The sequence below is a fragment of the Choloepus didactylus genome, chromosome 20, assembly GCF_015220235.1.
Source record: "Choloepus didactylus isolate mChoDid1 chromosome 20, mChoDid1.pri, whole genome shotgun sequence".
NCBI classification, from domain to species: Eukaryota; Metazoa; Chordata; class Mammalia; order Pilosa; family Megalonychidae; genus Choloepus; species Choloepus didactylus.
In genome coordinates, this window is record NC_051326.1 from 32,742,370 (window position 1) to 32,755,641 (window position 13,272).

The following is a 13,272-nucleotide window of genomic DNA, read 5'->3' on the forward strand; positions in this document are numbered from 1 at the left end:
CGGAAGGCAACGCAATGGCAGATGCTGCCACCCAATTAATATGTCCCAATTTTTCTAATTCTCTAATCTTAGCTTCTCAAGCCCATGCTCAACACCACCTAAATGCAAATACCCTCCGTTTAAAATTCAATATTATGAGGGAACAAGCAAGGGAAATTGTTAAAACCTGTAAAAATTGTGTGACCCAGCTGCCAGTCCCTCATTTGGGAGTCAATCCAAAAGGACTCATTCCAAATGAAATCTGGCAGATGGACGTCACCCATTTTGCCGGTTTTGGGCAACTTAAATATATCCATGTTTGCGTTGACACATATAGTGGATTTATTCAAGCTAGTTTGCAAACAGGAGAAGCTTCGAAGCATGTTATTTCTCATTTGCTACACTGCTTCGCTATTTTAGGCCAACCTAAAATCATTAAAACAGACAATGGGCCTGGATATACTGGAAAAAATTTTCAAACCTTCTGTCAACAATTACAAATTAAGCATATCACGGGAATACCGTATAACCCCCAGGGGCAAGGAATGGTAGAACGAGCACATCGCACCTTAAAAAATGCCCTGTGCCGTTTAGCCGAAAGTACTCTCAATCTCACAAAACAACGACCTCGAGACCTTTTACATCATGCTCTTTTTGTTCTTAACTTCCTAACTCTGGGTGATGAAGGACAATCTGCAGCTGACAGACATTGGCATCCCAGAACACAAACGCAACAAGCCACTGTTATGTGGCGTGACCCCTTAACGTCAGAATGGAATGGGCCTGACCCCATGATTATTTGGGGACGAGGCTCTGCTTGCATATACGATCAAAAGAGGGAAGGCCCTTGCTGGCTTCCAGAACGGCTGATAAAACATATTAATTCTTCATTGCCGAAACAAACCCCTGAAACACTTCCTTCCCCTCCTCTTAATAATAACCTTTCCAGGGTAGAAGCCTCTCCCTGAGAAAAATATCTTTCTTTTCTCTTCCAGCGCATCAATAACTGCTGCTATAACCTATCCGGAGACGACCAGCCCGCACACAACCGGAAGTGGAAAGAAATCCTGCTTACAGGTTTATTCCATCACTAATCACGTGAATTACCACTTGACTTACTATTGGCTTTTATTAATTGGTTTTCTGGCTTTGCTGTTTGCAGCCGGATTAGCAACCGTTGCCCCAAAAGATTGGAATCCGTTAGAAAGATTCCTGCTTGCTATAGCATATTTGTGCTTTGTAGGGTGTATTACTTTGCTAGCTTGTCTCCCTTAACAGGGAAGAACCTATAGCCTCTATTAGTATGGCTTTGTTATGCCTACTGCCATTTAAAGTTGCCACCTTACATTTTCTCTTGCAAAGTATGCTTAGTGAGCCAAGTATCGCTATCTTTGATCCCAATCCCCACCAGCCTTGGAAATGGACCTTGGCACGATGGGAAGATTCCACAGTTGTACAAACCCAAGTTACAGCAGGGCGACCTTCCTTTCTTGTCAACGCAACTGATCTATTTCCCACTCTTCGTACGCCCCACTGATTGGAATCAAGCCCAATATTACATGTGCCCATCCTCAAACCCCGGAAAACCGTACTGTAATGCTCCCAACCAATACTACTGTGCATATTGGGGATGTGAAACATTAGCCACTCATTGGAAGCCTTACGCCACTGATCATTACCTAACTCTAAAATGGGCCCCCTTGAACTGCAAACCACCTGAAGAACCCATTACCTGGGGTATCTATGGAAGTCATCACTACATTGCACCTACAGGTAGCTGCTCACATTTAAATCTCACCGTGCAGCTCCCTGCTGATCCTTCTTGGCTCCTCGGTCGAACTTGGGGTTTTAAGATTTACATGAAAGGAACCGACCCAGGAAGCCTTATTCTAATAAAAAAGGAAGCAGTACAGCAAAAACCTTCTGCCACTGGACCAAATATAGTGCTCGCGCCTCCAGCTACCTCTCCTGTCCCGAGCACGCCCAGTACAAATCTTTCCAAAATTCACCCCACTACTCCCCCTTTTATTAGCATCCCAATATTGTCGTCCTCAAGCCCGTCCATATCATTTGACAGCCCGCTTTGGCCACTACTCCAAGCCACCTTTCTCTCTCTAAACTCCTCCCAACCTAATTTTACTCGTAGTTGTTGGCTGTGTTTCTCTGCCAAGCCTCCTTATTATGATGCTATAGCTCTTAATGTTACATTTAATACTTCTAATGAAGACAATCCTTCCCAATGCCCTTGGAATGCAAGAAAAATCGGTCTCACTATGCAATCCGTTCTTCACTCTGGGCATTGTATTGGTAATATTTCTGCCTCCTTAAAAACAGTCTGTGCACAGTCGTCCTTTCCATCGCCTGGTAAATTCTATATCCCCCCAACAGGGGCAAAATGGCTGTGCTCTTCTACGGGGCTTACTCCTTGCGTATCAGCAAAAGCCCTAACTGAAACAGGGGAAATGTGCCTCTTAGTGGCTGTGTTACCCCATGTCCTCTTTCATACAGAGGAAGACCTTTATCACCACTTGGTCGCGCAATCTCCAGCCACGCTGAGAAAGAAAAGAGAACTTGTTACGGTTGTTACTATTGCTTCTCTTTTAGGTATTACTGGCCTAGGCACCGGAATTGCCTCTATCGTTCTCCAAAACCAAGGCTTCTCCCACCTAAGAGCTGCTATAGACGAAGATTTAGCCCGCAATGAAACCTCCATTACCCATCTTGAAAAATCCCTTACGTCCCTATCGGAGGTTGTTCTCCAAAACAGGAGAGGCTTAGATCTGCTTTTCCTTAAGCAAGGAGGGCTTTGTGCTGCACTGGGCGAGGAATGTTGCTTTTACGCTGACCATTCTGGCATAGTTAAGGATTCTATGACCAAACTTAGGGAAGGACTTGAAAACCGCAAACGTGAGCGAGAAACCCAAGGAGGTATCTCCTGGGGACTTAATGGAATCCTCCCTTACCTCCTTCCTATACTAGGCCCCTTAATAACCATAATCCTTATAATATCTTTTGCTCCTTGGGCCATAAAAAGAATAATACAGCTAGTTAAGGATCAAATTGACTCTGCCCTAAGCAAGCCTATTCAAGTGCATTATCACCGGCTTCACCTCGCTGACCAGGGTTTGGATCCAGATCATCTGACTGCTACCCACCCTTACGGGTAAGAAACCCCCTCCTACGGGAGCAGCATATAACTCGAAAATATGCTTCTAGCGTATGCAATGATTGGTACCGCTGGGTGCGAGGCAAAGCACTGCAAAGGAGGGCCAAAGCAATTAAAGGCCATTTTCGAGCTCCTTGAGAAATATGCCTCATTTGCATAGGGGTTTTGCTCTGCCAAAAACTCCCCTCCCCAGAAAAACAGAGCCACAAACAACTTGGGGAATGAGGCCTCTATTTCCCCCAGCAGGTTAATGCCAAAAGAGTGCTTGATCAGCATTCTTCCTCCATCCTTTTGAAAAACAAAGGGAGGAGATGTTGGGGACGATTAAGGTAGCATGTATAAAATCCACCCTCAGCGATGCCGGAGATATGCAACATGACCGCTAGGGCTGATGCAATAGCGGCTTAAGTTGCCCTCAGCCTTCTACGGAAGTGATAGCCGTTCGCGCCTAAGATTTGCGCCTAGAGTGCTAGCTTTACTACCTGCCTTCTACCCCAGCAACAGTAGCCACCAATCCTGTGCTAGCCTTACATCTGCCATCCACCCTAGCAACAGCAGCAGCCAATCCTAGACTGCCACCCGCCTTTGCAGCCACCAATCCTAGGCCGCCACCCGTTCGTACTAGCCACTCCCTCTACCTTAGAGTATATATACCCTGCCTCTTCAATAAAGTTTTGCAGCTTGATCAGAAACCTGTCTTGCTGTCGTTCCTAGCGTCTCTTGTCCCATACCATTCCTCCCTCACAGGATTTGGAGCTGCCGTTGAACGTCCCGCCGGCCGGGACACCTTACCTACCTCACAAGACAATCATGAAATCAAATAAGATAATACATAAAGCTGCTCCAAACTAGATTCTACCATGCAAATGTATTAGTTTTATTATCGATGGCAATCATGATGATTAATCACTGGTTGAATGCAAATGATTGACTGGCTTAAGGAAGGATGGTTATTGAAGTGTGTTTTCCTTTGATTTATTAAACATGTTTAAAACGTGATTATTCATTTCCATGCTGGTTCTCAAACTTTACTGTGTTTTAGAATCATCTGGAAAACTGGTTAAAACACAGACTGTAGAACCTTGAACCCAGAGTTTCTGATTCAGAAGGTCTGGATTGGGGCCTGAAAATTATTTGCATTTCTAACAAGTTCCCAGGAGTTGCTGATGTTGTGAGTCTGGGACCACAATTAGAGAACCACTGTCCTAAGGGGATAGAAAATGTTCACTCTTGTTACAAATTGTGATAAGTGCCTTGAAGGAAAACCCCAGGGTAATATGAAAGCATTTAAAAAGGGGTCCTGCTCTAGTCTGGGGCATCCTGGAAGTCTTACAGAAGGAAGGGACATTTGAGCTGAAATCCAGCATACAAGTAGTAGTGGCAGGTGGGACGAACCACTGGACCAAAGGAAGAGCATGTGAAAGTCTCTGAGGCCAGATGGAGCTGGCACTTCTGAGGAAGGGAAAGGCCAATGTGGCTGGAGCACAGAGTGAGGGAAAGCAAGGCACCAGATGAGACTGGAGAGAGGCGGGAGTCAGACTGCACAGTTCCTTGTTGGCCATATAGGGATTCTGAACTTCACGCTGAGAGCAATGGGAAAGGTTTTCAGCAAGGGAATGAAATGACCAAATTTCTGTTTTTAAAATCTTCTCTGGCAGCTGTATGGAAAACTTATTGGAGGCAGGCAAGAGTAGAAATGGCAAGACCAGTTAGAAAAGTAATTGAAGTTGTCTAGCAGAGTTGATAGCTTGGGCTGAGAAGGTCTAACTGGAGGTGAGTGGGGGATACACCAGATGCATGGCAAGAGAGGAATCTGTCATGTTTCCGATTAGTGTAATTAGATGACAGTGAGATGTTCACTGAGGTAGCTCCGGGTGGAGGAAGACCAAAATGTGATGGAAACGGAGGGAGATCACAAATCTGTTTTGGGCATATGTTTTTTAAAACTTGCATACAGTAAAATTTAGTGGATTTTGTTTTGGGGGTAAGGGGCATGTATTTCTATAAATTTTTACAAATGTATGGACTCATACTACCACCATTATAATCAGTATACATAACAGTTTCATCTCCCTAAAATATTTCCTCATGCTGCCTCTCGTAGTCAGACTTTCCCCTTACTCCTAAACCCTGGCAACCACTGATATGCTCTTAGTCTATAGTTTTGCGTTTTCAAGAATGTCATATAAATGGAATCATACAGTACATAATCTTTTGAGTTTGGTTTCTTTCACTTAGGATATTGCATTTGAGATTGCTCTGTTTTGTGTGTATCAATAGTTCATTTATTTTTATTCCTAAGTAGTATTAAATTGTATGGGTTTGTTGTATGGGATAAACAATTTGTTTATCCATTCATCCATTGAAGGACAACTGGTTTCCAGTTTGGGGCATTTTTAAATAATGCTGCTGTAAAGATTCATGTACAGTTTTTTTGTGTGAACATAGGTTTTAATTTCTCTAGGGTAACTATCTTAGAAGTGGGGTTGTTTGGTCAGTTAAGTGTATGTTTAGCTACAAGAAACTGCTCAACTGTTTCCCAAAATGGCTATACCATTTTACATTCTACCAGCAAAGTGTGAGTGTTCTAGTTGCTCCACATCCCCACCTGTACTTGGTATTATCAGTTTTATCAGTTTTGGGTTTGTTTGTTTTTTTTAAGTCATTCTAGTGGTTGTGTAGTGGTGTGGTTTTAGAGATGTTGAACACCTTCCATGCACTTATTTGCCATATATATATATCTTCCTTGGTGAAGTATCTGTTCAGATCTTTTGCCCAATTTTTAATTGGGTTGTTTGTTTTATCATTGTTGAGTTGGACATATTGTATTCGATAGGTCTTTGTACATCTAGATGATGATGTGTGTTCTTGGAGACACAAGCCTGGAGGTTAGAGATGTGTAATCTGAAGATATTTATTTGGGAGTCAGTGGCATATAGATGGATGAACTAGTCCAAGGAGTGCTCATAGAATTGAATCTTGAGGAATTCCATCCTTGATGATCAGGGAGAAAGGTGAGCCTGCAAAGCATGCTGTGACTAAGCAACTATAGAGATTAGGGGGAACCAGAGAGGAGAGTGTTTCACTAAGAAGAAAGTGAACAACAGTACTGAATGCTGGTGAGTGATCACGCAACACAAAGAATAAAAAAGCCCTATATGGTTTACATTACACAGATGTCATTGGAGAGCTTAAGGGGAGCTATTTCAGTGGCCCCAAAAGAGTAGACGTCTTGTTGGACCATGCTGAGAAGGAGTGGGGAGTGAGAAAATGGAGTCAGCATCTTTTGATATCATCTCTTTTGAGATTTAAAGAGGAGACAGATAGGATAGTAAATGGAAGGAGGATCAAGGAAATTGTGTTCTTAAGGATTGTTGGAATTTTAGAATTTCTAAATGAAGACCTGACTCCTTTTCATTTGCTCACTCATTCAACAAAACATCTATGAGTGTCTGCTGTGCGCCAAAAGCTAGTTCCTGAGAACACAAAGATGAATCTGATAGAGGCCCCAGATGACAAGCAACTAACTGTGTACAGTTCTAGCCCTATATCATACCTGAGTAGAACAGACAGCCCTCTGTACTACATTAAGGTACGAGAGAGTTTTTACGAGTAACACTTCTCTTCTGTAGAAATTGTGAATTTTCTCTTAGGGTATACAGGTTTTGAGATCATTAAATAGTAGAGCTGGAAGGGAACTCAGAGATCATCTAATACAACCCCCTCGTACAAATGTAGGAATTTGAGTCCCAGAAAGGCTAAGTAGCTTGCCCAAGGACACAAACCATTAAGTGACAGATTCAGGGATAAAATTATCCCTTATCTTCTCCTCAGTTCAGGGATTTTTTCCACTACCCCATGCCAGATAATACAAACAAGTGTCAGTTACTGCAGTTCTAAATTCATATAGCTCAACTGTTACTTTAAATGGTAATGTTAATGAATTCCATGAGTCAATGCTTATTTTCCATATTCTGCCAATTAATTGTGGTTTGGGGGTAATCCATTCCAAGGCCCTGAATTATAAAGTGTGGCGTCGACTGTTTTTAGAAGGTAATTCATTCCAAAACTTGGACCTATCATACCTAATGTAGTTGAGAGTTAGCTGAATGTGTCTCTAAAGGTTCTTGCATTAAAAATCAGTAGTCTTAAATCCATGGTCATGAAAATTTCACCCATTTTTTTCTTCTAAGAGATGTAGTGGTGTTGCTCTTGCATTTAAGGCTGTGAACCATTTTGAGTTAATTTTTGGGTATAGTGTAAGGTAAGGTTCTAAATTCATTCTTTTCTATATTGCTTCCCAGTTGTTGCAGCATCATGTGTTGAAAAGTCTATTTATATCCATTGAAAGCTTTGGCATCATTGTCAAAATAACTTGATCATAGATGCATGGGTTTATTTCTTGACTCTGAACTCTATTTAATTGATCTGTATGTTTATCCTTTTTTCTGCACCAAATTTCCTTAAATACCATTGAATTGTAGTAAGTTTTGAAATTGGGAAGTGTGAGACATCCTACTGTATCTTTCCTTTATATTACTTTTTGCTTACTCTTGCTCTCTTGCAACAACATGATTTTTAGAAGCGGTTTGTCAGGTTGCACAAATAAATCAGCTGGAAATATTATAAGGATTATGTTGAAATTGTAGATCACTTTGAGTTTAGTATTAACTAAACAATGTTAAGTATTCTAATATATAAACATTAAATGTTTTCCCTTTCATTTAGATCATGCCTGAATTCGTTCAATAATGTACTACATCTGTTAGAGTATAAGTTTAGCACTTTTTATTAAATTTATTCCTAAGTATTTATTATTTTTTTAAAAAATCAGAAGTCTTTTTTGTTTCCTCTAAAGATAGTCTAGTGGGAACAATTCTTAAGATCTCCACATGATCTGGCGAAATGGATGCCCTGTTGAGTGATAAGTGTCAGTCTTGAAGCAACCTCACTCTTACCTGGTGGATGACATGCTGGAGTGGTATGTTTGGGGAGTTGGCTTTTCTCTGTTATTACAGCTAGAGATAATAGTGAGAAGAACTTACTGTGATTTCTAACCTTGACACTTCCCTCAGCAATCTCAGCATAGCTCTTACCATCTGGGACATGTACATTCCTTTTGGAAACTAGGCACATCTTCTACATCATCTAGAACTGGTTACTTCTCAGCCAGCAGTACCATAAGAAGAAACAGAAAAAATATATAATCCACTGTAAATGCAGCCATTTTCACACCCAAGGCTTTTGGCGATCAGACCCATCTTTGGTGGTCTCTGCTGTCCAACCTCTTGAACTCATTAGAGAAGGCAAAGGCAGAGTCTATCTAGCAGTGTGACTTGGGCAAGATATATAATCATTAAATATTAGAGCTGGAAACCCTTCTGAGTTACACAGTTTGATGTTCCAGACAAGAAAATTAGGCCTAGGGAAAGGACACATCTCACTTGCTTGAAATTGGTGGTGATGTTGGGATGGGACACGTTCTCCCTCTGTTCTCAGTGTCCTCACCTCGCAGATAAGGGGGTTGGACAAGATGATGTCTCATGCCCTTTCCACCTCTTGTATTTGATGCCGTGGACGTCCCTGACAGCCCTGTACCCAACGTGGTTGTGGATCTGCAGCCTTATAGCAATGCCTGGGAGCCTGTTAGAGGTTCAGAATCCTGGGCCCCACCCCAGACCTACTAAATGAGAATCTGCAGTTGAACAAAATGACTGGGTGATTCATACGCACATTACAGTATGAAAAGCACTGTTCTAGATATTTTATGTTCTTTCCCTAAGGCTTTCGGTCCTCATTCTATCATTAGCCTGCAGATGTCACCAGAGAGACAATATTGGTCTTATTGAAGAGGAGGGAAAGGGAAATACATTAACCTTTTTTTTCCACCTCCATTCACTTGCCCCCTACTCAACGCTCTTGACCTTCAAGTTCCTTTAAGCTCTTTAGCCAGTTACTCAATGTGAATTTCCTGGGTCCCCAACCTAAGACTCTGAGTCCTCATAGAAAGCCCCAGATTTCTAACAAACCCAACTCCTGTCCTGATTTTCCTACTGCAAATCACCTCCTCCTTCTCCCCTACTTTGAACTCCTAACCCAGTCTGAACCAACTCCCTTCCCACACACCTCTCCCTGTGTAAATGTGGAGATACCCCACCTGCCGTTGCCCTCCACTGCCCAATACCAAGCTATCCAAGAAGGAACATGTTCCGGTTTGCTAATGCTGCCATTTTGCAAAATACCAGAAATGGATTGATTTCTATAAAGGGGGTTAATTTGGTTACAAATTTACAGTCTTAAGGCCATATGCTGTCCAAGGTAAGGCATCAACAATAGGATACTTCCACAGAAGAACACTGTTGGCATCCGGAAAATCTCTGACAGCTGGGAAGGCATGTGGCTAGCGTCTTCTTCCTTTGCTCCCAGGTTGTATTTCAAAATGGCTTTCTCCCAGGATGTTTCTCTCTAGGCATCTGGGGATAGTCTCTTAGTTTCTCCCAGGCAAACTCTGGAGTAACAAAAGTCTACTTTTAATGGCCGTCTTCAGAATGTCTCTGTTGGCTGCAGCTGCATTGAGTTCCTTCTGTTTGTCAGCTTTTACATGGCTCCAGTGATTTAAATTTAGACCCATGCTGAATGGGCGGGGCCACACCTCCATGGAACTAATCTAATCAAAGTCATTACCCACAGTTGAGTGGGTCACATCTCCATGGAAACACTAATCCAGTATCCCACGAGATTGGGTTAAAAGATCATGGCTTTTTCTTGGGGGACCTAATATATCCAAACTGGCATAGAACACAAAAGGCTGGCCTTTATGATAAGTTTTTTTAAGTTTCTGGTTTTCTGTTTTCATGTGTAAGTATGTCTCAAAAACACATGCAAGGAATAAGGTACTTGTCTAAGTGTAGCTATATATCTTAGGAAATAAGTTCAACCTAAATAGTAAATGGCTATTAATCTTGATTCAGGAAATGTTACTCCCTTTACCATGATTAGCATATGTTGCAGTGGGACCTGCCTGACATTTCTCCTTCACATAAATTTATATAGCCCCAAATGTTAAACAACTTCCTCCTCAGTCCAATTTGTGACTCAAGAATAAATGTCAAATGATTTATGCCACATGTTTATGCCAAATGATTTTAGAGAGGGAAGAAATTATAGACAAAAGTGATTTGGTTTGAAATCCTTTGTAAGAGGAAGCTTTTTAGGAATAATTTCGGAAAGACCAAAGCTGCTGAATAATATGGGAAGGGAAAGAAAGTAACCCAAAGTATTTTGGATCAGAGATGGACTCACTTATGATGTAAGAAGGCAACAGATCAGATGAATTCCATATCTTGACCTTTTCCTGACTCTTAAATGCTGTAAAAAGCTGAGGTCTTTCACGATTAGCCAGGGAGAAGGAGCCTCCTCTTTAGAGAGTCTGTTGGGGATCAGAGAGAGTCTGTGATCTTTCTGTCTGGGTTGGTCATAGTTAAAGAGCTTACTGTGGGCACCTTTCTTATAAGTGATCCTGGTGGTTTGAAGCTGTATGTACCCCAGAAAAACAGGTTCTTAAAGTTAATCCATTCCTGAGGGTGTGAGCCCATCATAAGTAGGACCTTTTGATGAGGTTAGTGCAGTTAAGGTGTGGCCCACCTTATTCCAGATGGTCTTAATCCTATTTCTGGAGTCTTTTATAAGAGAATGAAATTCAGACACATATACAGAGAGAAAACCACGGAAGCAAGAAGCAGAAACGAACCCAGAAGAGAAGGAAGAGACAAGGTGTCACCACCACGTGCCTTGCCACGTGACAGAGGTGCCAAGGTTCATTTGCAGTCAGCCCCAGAACACCAGTCTTCAGGAAGAAAGCGTCATCTTGGTGATGCCTTGATTTGAACATTTTCCCTGGCCTCAAAATGTGAGCGAATAAATTCCCATTGTTTAAGCCAACCCATGTCATGGTATTTGCTGGAGCAGCTTGGGAGACTAAAACAGTGATGCTTTGGTCATTTGTATGGGGTAACTGGATGTACAATTGTTCTTTTCTGGAAGCACATTAACAAGACTCAAGAGCACAAGCATTTTGCATTTTAACATAATTGACTATGGTTTTACTTTCACCATCCTTAGAGTTGAACTTTCAAAATTCTAGTACTATTGTTGCTTATGTTTTCTGAATAGAGTGCAGTGTTTAAGATTTCTTGGATTCAAATTCAAAGTCTCCATCTACTGTGTGCTCCTCTCAGTGCCTGTGTTTCCCCACCTGTAGGACTAGAATGACTAGAACAGAACCAGCAGTTATGAACATTTAGGAAGTTCATTCCTGTAAAGCCCCTAGAACCTGCCACACAGTAAATGCTCAGTGAATGTTAGCTGTTGTTTCTGTCATATAATCTGCTTATCTACCACCATTTTGAGTGAATGGGTTTTATTCTCAGTTTTAATCATCTCCATCTGGAATGGTTGATTATTTCTATAACCAGAGCCACCTGTGCCATTGTTAACTCCTACCAATGAAGATGATTGTTCCGGTTTGCTAATGCTGCTATTAAGCTATTATTATAAGTTTACAGTTCTAAGGCCGTAAGTCTCCATACTAAGGCATCAACAAGAGGGTATCTTCACTGAAGAATGGCTGATAGTGTCTGGAAAACCCCTGTCAGCTGGGAAGGCACATGACTGGCATCTGCTTGTCCTTTGCTCCCTGGTTACGTTTCAAAATGTTGTTCTCCAAAATGTCTCTGAGTCTCTCTTAGCTTCTCTGGGGCAAACTCCAGGCTTCATCTCTTAGCTTAGTATCTCCAAATGTCCTTCTGTCCGCATCTCCAACCATCTCCTAAATGTCAACAAGCATCTGGAGTCTGTGTCGGCGATTAGCTTCTCTCTAAAATACTCCAGTGAGCTAATCAAGACCCACCCTGAATGGGTGGGGCCACACCTCCATGGAAATAATCTAATCAAAAGTATCACCCACAGTGGGTGAATCACATCGTCATGGAAATAATCAAAAGTTTCACCCTAATCAAAAGACTAATAAATCTGCCCCCATAAGATTACACTAAAGAACATGGCTTTTTGGGGGACTTACTATATCCAGACTGGCACAATGGTGTTTAAATTTTTTTTTTTTTTAACAATTAAGCTATTTGTGTTTTACATAAGTAGTTTTGCAAGCAACCATTGTCCTCTTGACCTACATATTTCCTGTTGTTGGATGCCATTGTTTTTGTGTGTTTAACATTGTATTAAAGCTGACAAAAAGGGCAAGAGCTAGAATATAAACTCCACGAGGGCGGGGACCACATCACTACATCTGGTGTACCTAGCACCGGGCTCTGCACGTGGAAGATTCTCCATACCAATTAAACAAACAAGCCAGTGAATGAAGGGGACAAACTTTGTCTAAGCCATTCCCCTATGGGTAAGACGTGGGTTTCCACAGAGAGAGAAACTTCATTCATTCTGCCCATCAAAACTCACCTGTCTCTGTCATCACAGAAGGACAAGGTCTCAGTGAGTGGAGCCCAGGTGGGCAACAGAGTCAGCATGTTATTTTCTGAGGAGAAGACACTATGAACAACAAAAAACGTGCCCACGGTGTGGACATAGGCTGGAACTGTGAAAAAGTGAGCCAGTTTGGGACCGCAACTAAAGTTGTTATTGAAAGATCTAAGACTTGTTTTGGAGTCTTGTCTGTTTTGAAGCTGTTAGTGTTTTTCTGAAAATATCTCCTTGTTGTTCAACCAGAGCTTAACTCCACCAAGCAAGAGCTTTGGGGGCTGACCTCTGAATCATGTCTGGGGATGGTGGACCTTGCTGGAGGGAGTGAGAGAACCTTAGGTGGAAGGCTCTACTTGTTCAGTCATCCCTTCCCACCTGAAGATTCTCTTTCCAAAGCTAATCTCTACTAAAACCTCAGATTGATGCCAGTGAAGGTTGTTCCTTAATAATTTTCTCTGACCAGGAAATTCCCAAAGGGAGGACTTCTGTTTTAGGCTACATGAGAGTAATCACCAGAATTACCCTCCCACGAAATACCCAGAAAATTGCACAAAACGTTGACACATGTATCTTCAGACATTGGGCAACAGACTGTGATCCCCGAGAAAAGGAAATCAAGTGAGGTGAACCCTACA